This window comes from Canis lupus, chromosome 7 (assembly GCF_048164855.1).
Source record: "Canis lupus baileyi chromosome 7, mCanLup2.hap1, whole genome shotgun sequence".
Classification (NCBI taxonomy): Eukaryota; Metazoa; Chordata; class Mammalia; order Carnivora; family Canidae; genus Canis; species Canis lupus.
The window spans coordinates 58650503-58665935 of NC_132844.1; the positions used below are offsets into that span (position 1 = coordinate 58650503).

The 15433-nt window shown below is 42.6% G+C and overlaps 1 long non-coding RNA gene across 3 annotated transcripts; it reads right to left on the reverse strand.

Annotated features, from left to right (window-relative positions):
* Positions 1-2801: 2801 nt before the first annotated feature.
* Positions 2802-9105, reverse strand: LOC140636934 (uncharacterized). Of its 3 annotated transcripts, XR_012034195.1 has the most exons (4): positions 9054-9105; positions 4560-4646; positions 3797-3908; positions 2802-2948 (listed from the first exon to the last, which is right to left on the reverse strand). It is a non-coding gene; the product is annotated as an uncharacterized lncRNA (long non-coding RNA). The 3 variants fall into 3 exon arrangements; XR_012034196.1 differs by lacking the exon at positions 9054-9105 and having other exon boundaries at positions 3797-3920; positions 4560-8277; XR_012034194.1 differs by lacking the exon at positions 9054-9105 and having other exon boundaries at positions 4560-8267.
* Positions 9106-15433: the final 6328 nt, after the last annotated feature.

The following is a 15433-nucleotide window of genomic DNA, read 5'->3' on the forward strand; positions in this document are numbered from 1 at the left end:
TGGAGATTGAGAAACAATAGTTGTTAGCCTCCCTCATCCCAATAACTCTCTACCTGTGAGTCAAAGCCACTTAGAGGTTCACTGTGATATACATTAAAAAGCAAATGGAAGAGGTAGTATAACAGTGGAGAGGCCATGCCACTGAGACTCAGGGGCTTCTAGTTCCCTCTTGGCTCTGCCATTAGCTAGTTATGTGGTCATAGGAAGTTTCTTTACCCTCTTGTGGAATCCAGGAAGGCCCTGGGGAATAATAGTTATTTACTGATTCAGTAACATTACACAGCCCTGATGTCTGCCTGTAGCAGGCATCCTCCAAATATTTGATGAACAGATGTGTCCCTGCTGCAGATGAACCTGCTGGAGAGTTAAGACCTTATGCTAGTTTATCCTTCTACATTAATCAGATTTTTTCCCAATATTGGGTTTTATTCAGTGGAGGGAGGAAGGGAGAGAGAGAAGATAAGAGAAAGGAGAAAGGGACATAAAGCAGATGGGCCCGAACATAAAACATGGATCAAGGAAAAAGAACAAAAACAGAAAGAAGAAAATGAGACTCCTTCACAATTTTGCTCAACTGGTCTTCCCTTTGTCATAACCCAGTTAAAATATACCACAGGGCATGTGGCCCAGGAGTTAATCAAGTAGAATGAGAATGTTCTGAACTTGAATCTAGACTCTACCTCTCAGAGAAGTTATTTAGCCTTTCTATGCCTTGATTTCCTCCACTTTTATAAAAGGCTAGCATTCGTTCCCACCTCAATAGGCTGTTTTGAGAACTCAGAGCAAGAATGCACGTTGTCTGGGGGATTAAAAGCAATGACTCCTGTTAATAATGCATTTTAAACCTTCCCCACTAAATACTCCAATAGGTAGGCTCCTGGTGGAATTGGACCTGAACTGGACGCAGGCATCTAGAGGAGGAAGTGTTCTTTAAATAGGACAAATGTAGTAAGGCTTGCGAGGCCTCTGGAGTCACATCACGGAAAATGGAAAAGTCAGTTCTGCTCAATGAAGGATATGAAGGACATGCCTGGAAGCTACCCCCAAGTAGCCCACACATGCCAAGTTACTAGTGTTCTGAATACAACCCTGCTAAATGTCACGTTGAGGCTTACCATGGCATGAGACTCACCACTGTGTGTGAGATGTGATCCTGATGCTGTATTCTGAAACGTGATGGTTCTTGACCATTGAGTTACTTTTTAGCTAAGAATAAACAGATAAGCCAAAGCTCTTCACAAGTTAAATTATTTCACCTGGAGGAAAGGCCAGCTGAGGCCTGGGGATACCACCCTGCTTAGGGGGAATGGGGATAGAACAGGTGGGATAATCCTGAGCCCGTAATGCAGTCCCTCCCAAAGAGACACCTAAGCACTTGAGAATTTGCAAAAGGGTGAGGGTTTGCTTTCTGAAATGTTTGCTTGGGGACCCAAAATTTAGATTCTCTCTCTGATGTTTCCCATGACCACCTCTAAGATTGAAAGTCACACAATGGGAGGGCAGGCCAAACTGTATGCAATATTTCTTCTGAAGCTACAATTTAGGATTTTATTAGCAACGACACTAGAGCAACTTAGTGAGCTACTAGAGTGTAAAGATGTTTGAGTGTGAAAGAAAAATGAGCTAACAAAGGTGGTTTTTTAAAAAAATATTGCATATAATTCCTTTCTGAAGAACTAATTAAATAAAATCCAAAGGCGTTGTCATGGCTTCAGTGTTCTATATGTTCAAGCCCCTTCTCTGACTTTTTCTTCCCCCACTCTTCCCCTGGTTCCTGCCCAATCCCCACCAACCTCAATCCTTCTTTAACTGGCTCTACCTTGGCTTTGGAAAATTCTCCTCAGATACCCACTTAGCCTGCTTCCTCACTTCATTTAGTTCTCAGCCCAAAGGTAACGTTATCTGCAAACCCTCTCTGATTATGCTGTTTACAAGGCCACCTCTGGCCATATTTTCTCCTTACCCTGCTCTATTTCTCCTTCATACCACTTAGCACCCCCTAATTGTGTTCATTCAAGAAAGGGAACTTTAAAAAAAATTGTTATGTTCATTATAGTATCCACATAGCTCGCTCAGCACATAGTAGGCACTCAATAACTATTCCTTGAATGAATATAAGAATGAATTTGTTGCGTGGGTGAACGAATGAATGGACATGCAGTAAGGGGGCAGGACCACTAAGTGACTCTCTTATACAAAGTTGCATATTCATCATCCTACACATTTTTTTTATGAAAGAAAGCATACAATAGAAGATTTGGCCATAACTGCAATTCATTTACATTCTTACTTAGTCCTAAAAACTTGAATTTCTCTTTCAACTCATTGTGTGTAGAAAAGCCTCTGGATCCGGCTGAAGAGAATGGGATTCAATCCTGATTCGGTCACTTTCAGGGACATGATCTTGGACAAGACACATGACTGCCTGGAATCTGAATGTCCTCATTTGTGACATGAAGCTGGACATCACATCTTCAGAGGGGGTAGGCAGTGAGAATTAAGTGAGTTGCTATACACAGAAGTGCTTGGAACTGTGTACAGTGTGAGGTAAGTGGAGGCAGTGGGTGCTAGTGTTATACTGTAAAACATAGAAAGTGGCCTCCCCTTGAGAATTTGCTATTCCATGAGCTGGAAGGCAGGAGGGACTTTACTCAGGACCATCTTTAGAGGAGTGTTTTTCAAAACCATGGGTCTTCACTCATTGGTGGGCCAGAAAAACAACAAAATAGATTAAAATAAAATTCTGTATGCAATAAATAAGAAAAGAATTTAAAATACCAAAATATTTTATAAAACTCTTATTTTATTTTGTAGATGTGTTTGTGATGTCAGGATACAAAATAAATTTTTTACTGTGGGTCACAGTTAAAAGTGTCAAAAATCACTGACTTAAAAACACCTCCCATAGTCCTGATTTGAGGTGATCAAGGCCTGAATTGAAGTGGGAGCTAGAAGAAAAAGAACGATAGCAACAATAACTATTATTATCTTACATGATTCCTATAATAAGCCTATGGGGTAATGCAATAAGATTGATTGCATTATCCTGATTTTTTCAGAGATTGAACAACAGGTCTTAAGATGCACAGCAAATAAGTGGAAGAGCCTGGTTCCAACCCAGTTTGTGTTCTTGGTTTCTTTGCTGACTCCAGATCCCACAGTCCTATGGCTAGGCTTTCTACCTCATCTCTACGGGGACTGGGAGGGAGGTGGAAAGCTCAGGAAATGAGGAGTCAATATTGACACCAAGGCCCCAGTCCTGCATGGTAGAGAATGCTTACGCAAATGTCCAAAGTGGGCCCATCAGCAGAGTAGACTGGCTTAGGCAAGGCAGTGGGAAAAACCTAAATTTGAAGTGATGGAGAGACACCTACCTGGGTCTACTTTTCAAGTCAAAAGAGAACCTCAAGCCTTTGGTAGAGATGAGTAGCATTTGGGCCTGCACCTCTCTGGGTCAGAGCCACTACCTGTCTTTCCTGTGCAAAAGAGCACTTCATGTACCCGAACTGGACTGGCTGGCACTTGTCACAGCATGGTGCCAATGTTCCATTCACTTGTGGGGATTGTGAGGGCTCATCAGCCCTTCCTGGTGTTTACTTCCACCCACGCCCACCCCCAGATTGTAGTCCTCCACTCAGAGGTCATAGAACATGCTAAAGAGTCCCTTCTTGTTCCACAGCTTCAGTCTCTGAAAGCATCTTAAAGCTCCTCTAGCCGCATCCCCCATCAGGTGGAGAAGCATTCACTGGGCCTCTCACTCGCCCCTGTAATCTGCTCTTCTGTGTATTTTACCCACCTCTCTCAGCTTCAGTGCGAGCCTGGTGCTCTGGGAAGATGTGTGCACCTGGTAGGTCGCACCCTTCTGAAAACACGTCGAGCAAGGGCAGCCATGGTTTAAGTATCTAAAACTGAAAAGTCAACTTCACACCAAGAGCAAAAATAAAGGTTCATGTAAATTTAAGTGAAGAGAGGGGCTGAGAGAAATTTGACACACAGAAGAGGAGAAGGCAATAGGACTAGAGAGGCACAGGTTGGAGGGATGTGGTTAAAGCCAAGGAATGTTGGCAGCCACCAGAAGCCAGCAGCAGCGAGAAACAAGTTCTCCCCCTGGAGCCTCCACGGAGAGTGTGGCTCTGCTAACACCTTGACTTCGGCCTGGCTGATACTAATTTCAGACTTCTGGCCTCCAGAACCATGAAGGACTAAATTCCTGCTGTTTAAGCCACTACGTTTGTGATAATTCATTACAGCAGCCTTAGGAAACTAACAGTCTAGAACACAAAGAGAATGTGCAAATGCCTACCATAATAAATGGTATGTTATAGACACTCAATAAATATTTGTTTCTTGCTTGCGTGCCTTTCTTCACCCCTTCCTTCATGTGCTTTCTATTTTTCTCACTCTCCTTTTAAAAAGTACCCAGTCTGAAAGGTATAGAAAAAGGAGCACAGGCTTTGGAGTGTTAGCTCAAATTCCACCACTACTCATTAGCTGAGCTTGGGCTAGTCATGTAAACTCCCTCAGTCTTCAAACCTGCAAAATGGGCTGTCACTACTTACTCTGCAGGATTCTTGCAAAGGAGATAACACACATCAATCTTCACACAGTTTGTTTGCATCAGGTACCCATTTGTCTTGTAAATTCAACTTTCCATATTTGGGGTAAAAAAGAAAATGAGAGAAAGATAGTAAAAGCAAAAGTAACTATTTAAATCAGGCTGGGAAATAAGCCTGATGTTTTTCTCCATAGGCATCTGCCACAGGGAGCAAGTGAGATGAAGAATACGAATCTACTCTTTGTTCTGTGGTCTCCAGCCTCAGGTGTTTTGGGAAGTGCCTTTTCTGAGAGCAAGTCCAGCTTTTAAAGACTTTTTTTAAATAGAACATGGTCCCTAAACCTGCACTCACCTCTTCTTCCAGTGCCTACCAAAAAACAGCAATATGATCCAACATAAAAGGAAAATCATCTGAAATGTATGCCGGTCTCCAACATGATGCTTTTGTATGGAGTTTTCACCAATAATTTTAAGCAGGCATGGTGGGCACCTTATAGCTGACCACAGAACGTGGGCCCAGGTGAAATGGGACTCCACAGTACTGACAGTCCCTGTCCTCCCACATAGCTGTGCACTGGGCTTGCCAGCCCTTTCCTTCCATTGGTCCACTGAACGAACCCCTACTGAGCTCAGATACATGCCAGAAGCCACTGGACTCCAGCAATACTGTAGTTCTGGAACAGTTATCCTACTTGTATCATACCTGCTCTACATAACTTTTATTTTTTAAGATTTTATTTATTTATTCACAAGAGACAGAGAGAGGGGCAGAGACATAGGCAGAGGGAGAAGCAGGCTCCACGCAGGGAGCCCGATGCTGGACTCGATCCCAGGACTCCAGGATCACGCCCTGGGCCAAAGGCAGATGCTCAACCACTGAGCCACCCGGACGTCCCATGCGCTACATAATTTTAATGCAAAGTTGCGAAGAGGTCATCAAAAGGCATAAAGATTCTCCAAAGTTGGGGAAATGTAGAAAGCACTAAAAATTCATGAGACTCATCAAATACCAAGTTAGTGCTCCTTGCCCTCAGCAAATCTCTCAGCAAAGACATACATATTTATAGAACACTGGTCTTCCTACACAGCATATCCCACTTCAAAAGTGATTTTTTTTTAATTGTGACAGAATTCATGGCTAAACAACCACGTCTGCATTCAATAGCTTTGGGGGAGGCTATAAAACAGATACAGCAGCTCTACTGGAGTCATAACATAGCAGAAACCTAGTCATACCACTGGGAGGGGGAACCCTGAAATTTACCCTACCCACTTTAAAAAGGGAGTCTCTCAGAGAAAGGGAGAGAAAAAAAAAAAAAAAGAACAGTCTCTGGCTTCCTTAAATATCGCCCTGTATTTAATTTCACTGAAAACTATGCTTCTGGCCCTTCTCATTACCTCCAGCAATTTACATTGCATCTTTTTTGAACTCTGGATTCCCGGACAGAGTTGAGTGTGGTGTAGCAAATTAGTGAATCATAAAAATTAGAACTGGAAAAGGCCTCTGGGGTCACAGGGTTATCCTCTGCCAATTCTAGATGGTTCTCTGAGGTTTATTCCTGAGTGCTTTGTTCAAACTGCTTCTAAGTCCACAATACATCCCACAGGGAGGGGGAAAAAGAATGACAACAACAAAAAAATGTCTCTTGCCCACCCATTTCCCTAGCCAGCCCAACCTAGGAGAGGGAAAAGCCTGGGGCCACCGGGAAAGGGAGGATGAATCATAGGATATGAGGCCTGGAAGGCACTTCAGAGGGCATCTAGGCCAACATCAAATTACACAAATAAGGAAAATGAAGTTCAGCGAGTTTAATGAGCAAGCCCACAAGGGTGACACAAGACCCGTGACAAGAAAGGCAGGGCCTGGCACATCAACGGTACTCAACAAATGTTGGTTCCATTTCCTTCTTCAGATTATCTTCTGCCTTATATTAGAGTTTGTGGTGGACACACATTAAACTGTGCCTTGTGAACTCCTTGGGGGTGGGTCCTCCATTTTATTTATTTTTGTATCTCCACGGTTCCTGGATCAGGGCCTCATACACAGAGGATGGCTCCATTAGTGCTGGTCACGTTGAATTAACTCACTCCAAAAATGGTTTTTTTCCTTATACAAACCTCACTAGCTTGTGCCTGTGTGTGTGCCTGCCCACACCTTCCAGACCTTGGAACAATGGGTGAATGCTCCAGGAAGGTGGGTTTAGGGTCAATGTGAGGAGGGCTCTCTATGGACTACACCTGAAATGGACAGAACTGCTGTGGGAGGGTGTCAGACAAAGCTAGAAACTGGGCAGAGACATAAAGGAGGGGATTCAGGCATCCGATTTAGGTTTAGAGTATTGACCTCTGAGGTCCTGTCCCACCTTCAAGCTTTTAGACTCCATGATATGAAAGAGCTTTATTTCCAAATGCACATAAGGTTTCAACTAGTTGAATCCTTTAAAAGTCAAAACTCTCTCAAGACAGATCCCCACAGTCTCTCACCCTTATAAATCAAAGACACCAAAAATATGGCTCCAGTCGTGGACACGAGGAAAGAGTTGTCCCCAAAGCTTTCTCCCAAATGCACCTCTTGATCTAGCTTAGAGACTTCAAAAGTTAGACCCTAATACACTTTTTAAAACCTCATTTAACATAGTCTAAAGTGGAATTAGTTCTGTGAGTTAGTTTGGCAGAGAGATGAAATCACATCAAATCCATATTCATTATAGACATCCCGTATGTCATCTACGAGGATGGATGGTGGCCCTAGTGTGGGAGAAAGGGTACAGCAACAGAAAAACTCCAGGGTTTACAGAGACCTGTCTGCTGCCTTCCTGTTTCACCTCCTTTTAATTGATTCATCCCCAAACGCTGGGCAGCCAGGGAGACTCATCCATTCCAGCTGAAACCCTTCCATGCTTAATTCCACTCTTCCCACTATTCGCACGAGCCAGTTATGCCCAGATAGGCCTTTCAAAACATTTTAAAATTCTTCTGTTCTGTTTTTAAGATTAACTTACTTAAAATGGGGAGTGCCCACTATAGAACAATGATGAAATGTAGATTAATAACAGAAATACTCCTACCTCCTGGAAAGAATTGCTATGAATATCTAGCATGTAAGTTTATTTGAAGCCTTTTTTCTCTCTCTCTCTCTCTTGGTCCTTTAGAGCAGTGGGAAAGAGGGTAGTTAGAGAATAGCTTTATTACCAAGACTCCACTGAGAGTCAGCTGTACCTTCTAGGTCTTAACCACAATCTTGAACACATAGAAAAACCGAGAGTAGAGGTGTGTGGAAAAAACATACAGAAATGATACAGGCTGTTTCAAACAAAACATCCTCCCCTGTCTTGGGAGAGGGAGGAGGAAGAAGGGACAGGGAAGGCCTTTTAACCTAAATTGTTCAGACTTCCAATCATTATAATAATCGCCACTGTTTATTGAACATTTACAAATGTGCCCGGCATCCTTCATCTCATTGAGTTGACATCTTCTAAGAGCTTCTCAAGGGTGTATTGTAAAGTTTAACAACTGGCAAGTATTGGGGTAAAGCCCTAATTTAGTAGTATCTGCCATTTTCTGTGGTATAAATACTACCAATTCAAGCTATGACTCAGAGTTGGAAAGAGGGACTCAGAAGCACAGCATCATATAGGGCTTCTACCATCTAGCACAATAGTCATAAGTTACTTCAAGAACACGGATGACAGTGAAATGTAATGACATAATTAGGAGTAGTAAGCTTTGTGCATTTGTTACTTACATTTTAAATATAATTTATTCAATGCAAAGTTTACAAGCTTAAAATGGCTTTAACAGGTTGCAAAATTCCTGAAAAGTAACAGAGGGAGGTTCAGGAGTACAAAAGAAACACACACCCATGCTTATATGACCAGTTGTTTTCTGATGTAGGTGCAAAGGCATTTCAGGGGAGAAAGGAAACTCCATCCAACAATTGTTGCTAGAATAATTAGATAGTCATATGCCAAAAAATGAACTTTTCTCCATAATTCACACCACATACAAAAATTAAATCAACACGGATCACAGTCCTAAAACCTAAAATGACATAACTTTTGAAGAAAACATGAGGGAGTGTATTTGTAACCTTGGGCTAGGCAGAGATTTCTTATGTATGACACCAAAAGTACACCTACAAACAAACAAACAAACACTAGAGATTGGACTTCATCAAGCTTAAGAACGTCTGCTCTTCTGAAGGCATCATTCAAAAAATGGAAAAGACAGGCTCCAGACTGGGAGAAAATATTTGCAAATCATATATCTGATAAAATTCTTATATCTATAATATATAAAGCACTCTCAAAACTTAAGAATAACAAGGAAACAACCTAATTCAAAAATGGGCAAATAATTTAAACAGATACTTCAGCAAAAAGGATAGATGAAAAGGTGCTCAACATCATTAGTTATAAGAAAAATGCAAATTAAAGCCATAATGAGATACCATTAACCACTACATACCTATTAGAAAGTCTAAAATAAAAGGACTGACCATAGCAAGTGTTGTCAAGAATATGGAACAACTGGAACTCTCATGCAATGCTGATGGAAAAGCAAAATGATACAATCACTTTGGAAAACAATTTGGCACTTTCTCAAAAAGTTAAACGTATACCTACTATATAATCCATCCCACTCCTAGGCATTTACCCAAGAAAAATGTAAGTATGTGTCTGTACAAAGACTTGTACATGAACGTTCCTTGAAATTTTATTTGTAAAAGCCAAAAACTAAAAACAACCTATGTGTTCATCAGTTGAATAAATCAACAGAAGTCTAATATCCATACAATGGAATACTACTTAGCAATAAAAAGGAATTAACTACATATATATAGCTATATGTTATAAAACTAGATAGATAACTGTACATACACGCACATATACACACATAACAATGTGGTTGCATCTCTGAATAATTACACTAAATTAAAGAAGCCAAACAAGAAATAGAGTACATATTATATGATTCCATTTATACAAAATTCTAGAAAATGCTAACTAATCTGTGGTGACAGAAAGCAGATCAGTGCTTGCTTGGGAATGACCGGGTAGGAAGGGCCATGAGAAAGGAATGATAAAAGGGCACAAGGAAACCTTTTGGGATGGTGGATATATTTATTAGCTTGATTGTGGTGATGTTTCCATCAATGTATACATAGGTCAAAACTTATCAAATCGTACACACCAACATGTGATTTATTGTCGGTTATACCTAAGAACAAGTAGGGGTGGGGAAGGGAAGGAGAAGGAGGAGAGGAAGAGTAGAAGGAGGAAGGAGGTACAAGGAATGGCTTCTGCCCTTAGGGAGCTAGCAATAGAAATTGTATAATCAAGATTCACCGTGGCTTGTCCTGTAAACCAATGAATGGATAGTGGCTCCAGGATTTCTACAGAACAGAGGCTTAAGGATGATACCAATGGATGAAAATGGGACAGCATACTTCCAGACACTTACCTTGAAACCAAGTTTGTATAGAAAACTGCTGGTTTTTTTGTTTGAGCGTTTTGTGGGTGCTCCTGGATATTATGGGAGGGAGGCTAATGTCTTCTTGTGCCTCCACATGAGGCTCTTCTGAGGTTATTAATTTTGCTAAGAATCCTAAGTTTCAGAGACTGTAAACAATATGGATTCCTTTTAGGATCTGGTTTCATACCCAGCCTTCCAACCTCTTTCTAGCATTCTCCAGCTCTATCTTATGTTCAGCCCTTCCTGCTACCTTGTCCAAGTGCCTCATAATAAGCTATGTTCACAGCTACTCCCATTGAGGAATTAGTGCCTGGAAAATGCTTGTGTTATTTCTCTCAGCAGGATCTACATTTTTATAGATCTATAGAACAAACACCCAAAAGGATTCATTTCTAGAGGGGACATTTCAGATTCTATTAGGGCTTGTGGTACCTTGCTGCCACATGGTGCAATTGCCTACAATCACCTATCACCTTCTGCAATTACAAATCAGGAGACCTTTACTCTCTGGTTGTTGGTTTCCTGGTAGAAGGAAGTTGAGCTAATCTCTAACCTCCCTTCAAATTAAACACTCAAGAAAGAGCAGGAGGTGGGAATGCCCTGGAGCATTGCTGTCTGTTGGAAACCCAGTCATGCTGGCCACCACAAAGTTCCACCTGAGATGGTGAGTTCCAGGCTGAGAATTGGGAAACACACCCAATGTCCTCTGAAGGACACATTCCAGTGAGACCTGGAATGCCTGCCAAAGGGTGGCTTGGAGTCCCCCTGGAATGGAATACTTCTTCCCTCTGGGGAATAATGCTGGGGACGGGTTAGATCTACAGGGCACTAGAGAATGAGCCAGGACCTAGACTCAGAGCTCCCTGGGTTTTGAGATGGCACAGGTTAGCCTCTCAAGGCAATTCCTCTGGAGTCTGACTGGCTGAGTCCCAAGTCTGAACCCGGACAGAGACACAAAACAACAATGCTATGTCTAGTTATTTGACCTGTTCTTTGGTTCTTTGGAAAACTTAACACAGGATCAGGAAATCTCAGCTGGAGGAACACTAAGAGTATTCTTACCCAGCCACCTCCCCAACACATCACCTTCTGCCGCAACATCCCTGAGAGGTGATTGTCTGCTCTTCACCTGAATGCTCCCAGCGACAGCTTTATTTTACAACAAGCTCTAATTGTTAGCAAGTCCTTCCTTATATGTGCAGCTGTGAAAAAGAATGAGGAAATTCTCTTTGTAGTGATGTGGAAAAATCTCCAAGGTACACTATCAAGTGAAACCAAAAAAAAACCAAAGAACTTAAAAAACTGGTGCTGAACCGTGTGTACAATATATACTAACGTGGCGATTTTTTTTAAATGAGAAAAATAAGAATTGATATTTATGCCTGCTTTATCTGTGTTAAGAAACTGAAGTAATACACAAGAAACTTTTTAAAATAATGGTTATTTATGGGAGAAAGGAGAGAATGAAGCAGAAACTAATGAGAGCTAAACATGCGTGTAAACTCACTGCCTGCCAGGAGCCATTCTAAGTGCTTTACATAGAAGAACTCATTGAATCCTCACAACAACCCTACACCGTTACCCTCATGTTTTCAGATGAAGAAGCTGAGGCTCAGAGAGGGTAAAGAACTTGCCTGAGTTCACATAGCTAGCAAGCAGCTGGGCTGGGATACAAACCCAGGTAGCATGGTTTCTGAGACTGTTCTTAAGGACCGTGCCACACTGTCCCTATCAGAGCACAGGGGTGGAAGGGAGGCTTTTCCCTGTATTTGTATTTGTTTTTATACTTTTTCTTTGGTTGGTTGATTATCCATTCATTCATTCATTCACTCATTCATTCATTTATGTTTCTGGTTGGTTGGCTGGCTTGTTTCTGAACCATGTGAATACATTATATAATAATCACAGATTTCTCTGGTTAGTGCGAGGAGGCAATGTTTGAAGCAGTGGGTGAGAGACGTTTGAGATTTAAAAAAAAGCAAAGGAAAAGGGAGGTTGAAATAAAAAAGAAATGTAATTTCTTCCTTAAGCTGAGCTAAGCCTCTGTTCTCCTGAAGGTTTTTTGCTTTTTGGCCGTAATGTCTCTGGGCAACTATCTAACAGGCCCTGCTAAATGGGAAAGGACATGCACAATTCTTTCTGTTGATCCCTGAGTGTCCAGGCTTACCTACCCTTTTCCATGCTGGTCAGTCTTCCCCAAATATATTCCAGGATACCACTGTCTTCTTAAGGGTGAGGCCCCCGAACAGAATGCAGTTCTCCAGCTCTGGTCTGGCCCATGTGATTTATCACCTCCCTTGTTTTGAGAATTATATTTCTACTACCACAATGTTTCCACTTGTTCTTGTTTCTCCATTGCAATGAACTAGACTGTCCGACATTTGTTTCTGCCTAGTCTGTTCTTCCCGATTCCTGACTCATATAGTTGTTTTCTGGGTCCCTGTCTGGGATGTTAAATCTCTTTCCTATTAAACTTTAATTTGGTCACTTTGTTTGACCTATCAGTCCAGCCTGTCTTGGTTGGATCCTGTCTCAGTCTCCCAAAACCAACCAGCTTCACGTCAGACTGGTTTTCACTTGGCAGATATGGACACTTATCCCCAGAGAGGGATCTTAGTCCCTAAGATCTCACAAACTGTCAGTGTGAGGGAGATAAATGAATCAAAGGTTCTTGACCTCCCCTCACTGCCTATTCCAGGAAGCCCTGGTGTCACAGCCCAGGGCCTTCCAGAAGGATTCCATACTCCAGGCATTATGGAGGCCCCTGGCGGGGTGCTGCCTCCCCAGTGTCCAGCCCTAGTGCCTTCGATAGGAACAGGGAAAGAGCGCACCCAGGTAGTCCCATGATTGAATGCTGCAGTTGAGAAGAGAAGGCCGTCATGTGCATGGCACATGTTCAAAGTTGGCTGGTGATTATAGCAGCTTAAAACATCATGTTCTAGATTAGCTGCTTGGGGTTTTCTGAAGCTTGTGCCGAAACCAGAGATGCCGTGGGGATGACATCTTCCTTATCTGTGAAGTGATGTGATGTGAAGTTATTCAACAAACAATCCCCAGAGACCACAAACCAAGGAATCGATCCAGGAATTCCACTCTTGCCCGCCTGCATGCCCACCCGCCTGCCAGATGTACAGGTTGAAGTGTGTTTCGAAGCTCCACATGTCTCCTCTCCAAGAGACGAGATCAGGCAACTATTTCAGAGATGAGTCAAAAAATATGTGTGTGTTGGGGGTAGGGGGCTGCCTATCTAATCCTTATGCTGGTAGCTTGTCTGATTTGGTGAGGCAGGTGGAAAAAAGTGAAAACAGGGAAATTTCCCCAGGATACATTGATCTGTGGTCATGAAGACCCCAGAAAACACAGCAGAGAAGATAGAAACCACAGTTGGGTGGATCCAAGTGCTCCAGGACCCCTGGCCATGTGAAAAGTCAGGAGAGCACAAGTAGCAATGAGTGAAGCCTCAAGAACTGAAAATGCCTTTGCATTGGGGTGATGCCAATCAGACCAGCCCTCTGTCAAGGTCGTGGCAGCTTTGTTTGACCTGTGGGACACATCTCAGTATCTAAGACTTAGATGTCACCAGGAATTTCAACTTGACTGGATGAGACAGAAGTTATAATGAAAGCTCACTAACTTAGAACCCAAGATTGTGGCCTCCAATTTGAAGCAAGCCTTGCTGAAGGGGCTTCTGAACATTATATAGCCAATCTGTACCTCTGTTTCCCCATTTTGGTGGTGTCTACGGGGCGGGCAGGAGGCAGAGTAAAAGAGATGATCAATAATCTCCACCCTGCCTGCCTGCCTAATGTCCTACAGATACAAAGACGCAAACATGAGGACATTCTTCTGAATTACTTCAAGAAAGAGAATAAATAGGAAACTTTGTTATTGTTATTATGATGAAATTTTAAAAACTGCCTATGTTTTCGGAAACACAGTATTTTCTCAACTATATAACAGTCTTCACTTTGTCAAAACACTTAACAGAGAGTCCCCAAGACTCCATCATGGGAAATTAAAACCCTGGAAAAGTAGAAAGGCCTCTAAAATATGCCCTTCTGACCCCAAACCAGGAGCAGGTTAGTACGGGAAGATATCTCAAGTATGTTCAGTTGTGAACTGGGTGCAGCTGGCATCTCTTAACGGATAAAACTGGTTCCAAGAATGAGTCATACTGATTATACCCTTGGGACATCATTCATAAATATCATCTGTCCCCAAAGACTTCCAAAACACAGGAGTCATGGCAAAACACACACACACATATACATGTAAGCAAGGTTTCTAACAATCAGGCCATTGTTCACAGCAGAAAAGCCAGGCACACCCTTCATCTAAGATAAAAAGAAAATGCAAAAAGCAATCAAATGAAATCTATCTTGCCTAACTTGAAAAACGACAGTTGGATTAAAACATTGTCTATAATCCATTTTCAGCAAGCCACCTTTCTGGGGAGCATTTTAGTATGGAGAACACCTTCTCAGGCCAGCCCTCCCCTGAGTGAGAAATGCTCCCTGATGTGTCCCATGTCCCCTTTTGTGGCTATCCTCCCAGTCAGTCCCATCCTCACTCAAGGAGCCCAATGCCTGATTAATTAAACTTCTTTCTCTCCTATGAAATATATTCTCAGAAAAGTAGATCTCTCCTTTTTTTCCCTAATAGGGAATAGAACTTCAGAAATGTTAATGTCAGCATCTGGGGCACCTGCAAGCCCACAGGGACTGGGTAAGGTGAGGCAAAGGGGACACGTATAGTCCTCTCCAACCCCCCAAGGAAGAGGCTGCAGCCCACCAGTTCAAGGGCTTCCTCTCTCACTTCTCCCTCCATTCCATCACAGAACGGAAAGTCTCTAAAGGACTGGCCCCACACAATAGACACTTGGTCCCACTGTGGCATCTTACGCCAAAAAAACCCTCCCAAGGATGCCCTTCTACAGAAAGACTTGGGAAGAGTCAGTAGGACACATAATGTAAGGCCAGACAGAGCATATATTCATCCTTCCTGGGCCTGCACCAGTAGGGTAGAAGTTGAGAGGTTTCAGACTCGGTACCCAAACCCTCGGTGTCCTTGGTAGGCTCAGGAGCCATTTGTGTGGCCCCTAGAGATGCACATAAAGCTCTGGTCCCACAGCCGCTCTGCACCGCTCCTCTCTCCATTGCATTTCAGGACTTAGGAACTAACTGGAGCCCGATCCCCTCATGTGGAAACCCAAGTGGGGCCATGACCCACACCCTGATAGAGCACCAATCCTAAGAAAGAAATGATGCCCCCTACATTCTCCCTTTAGAGGGCATTAGACTAACAACTTCCCATTGGACATACATCTTCTCATTTGCCCACTCAAAAAATTGTCACCCCAAGTGAATTCTACCATTGATGCTGCATGTTCAAAACATTCCTGTA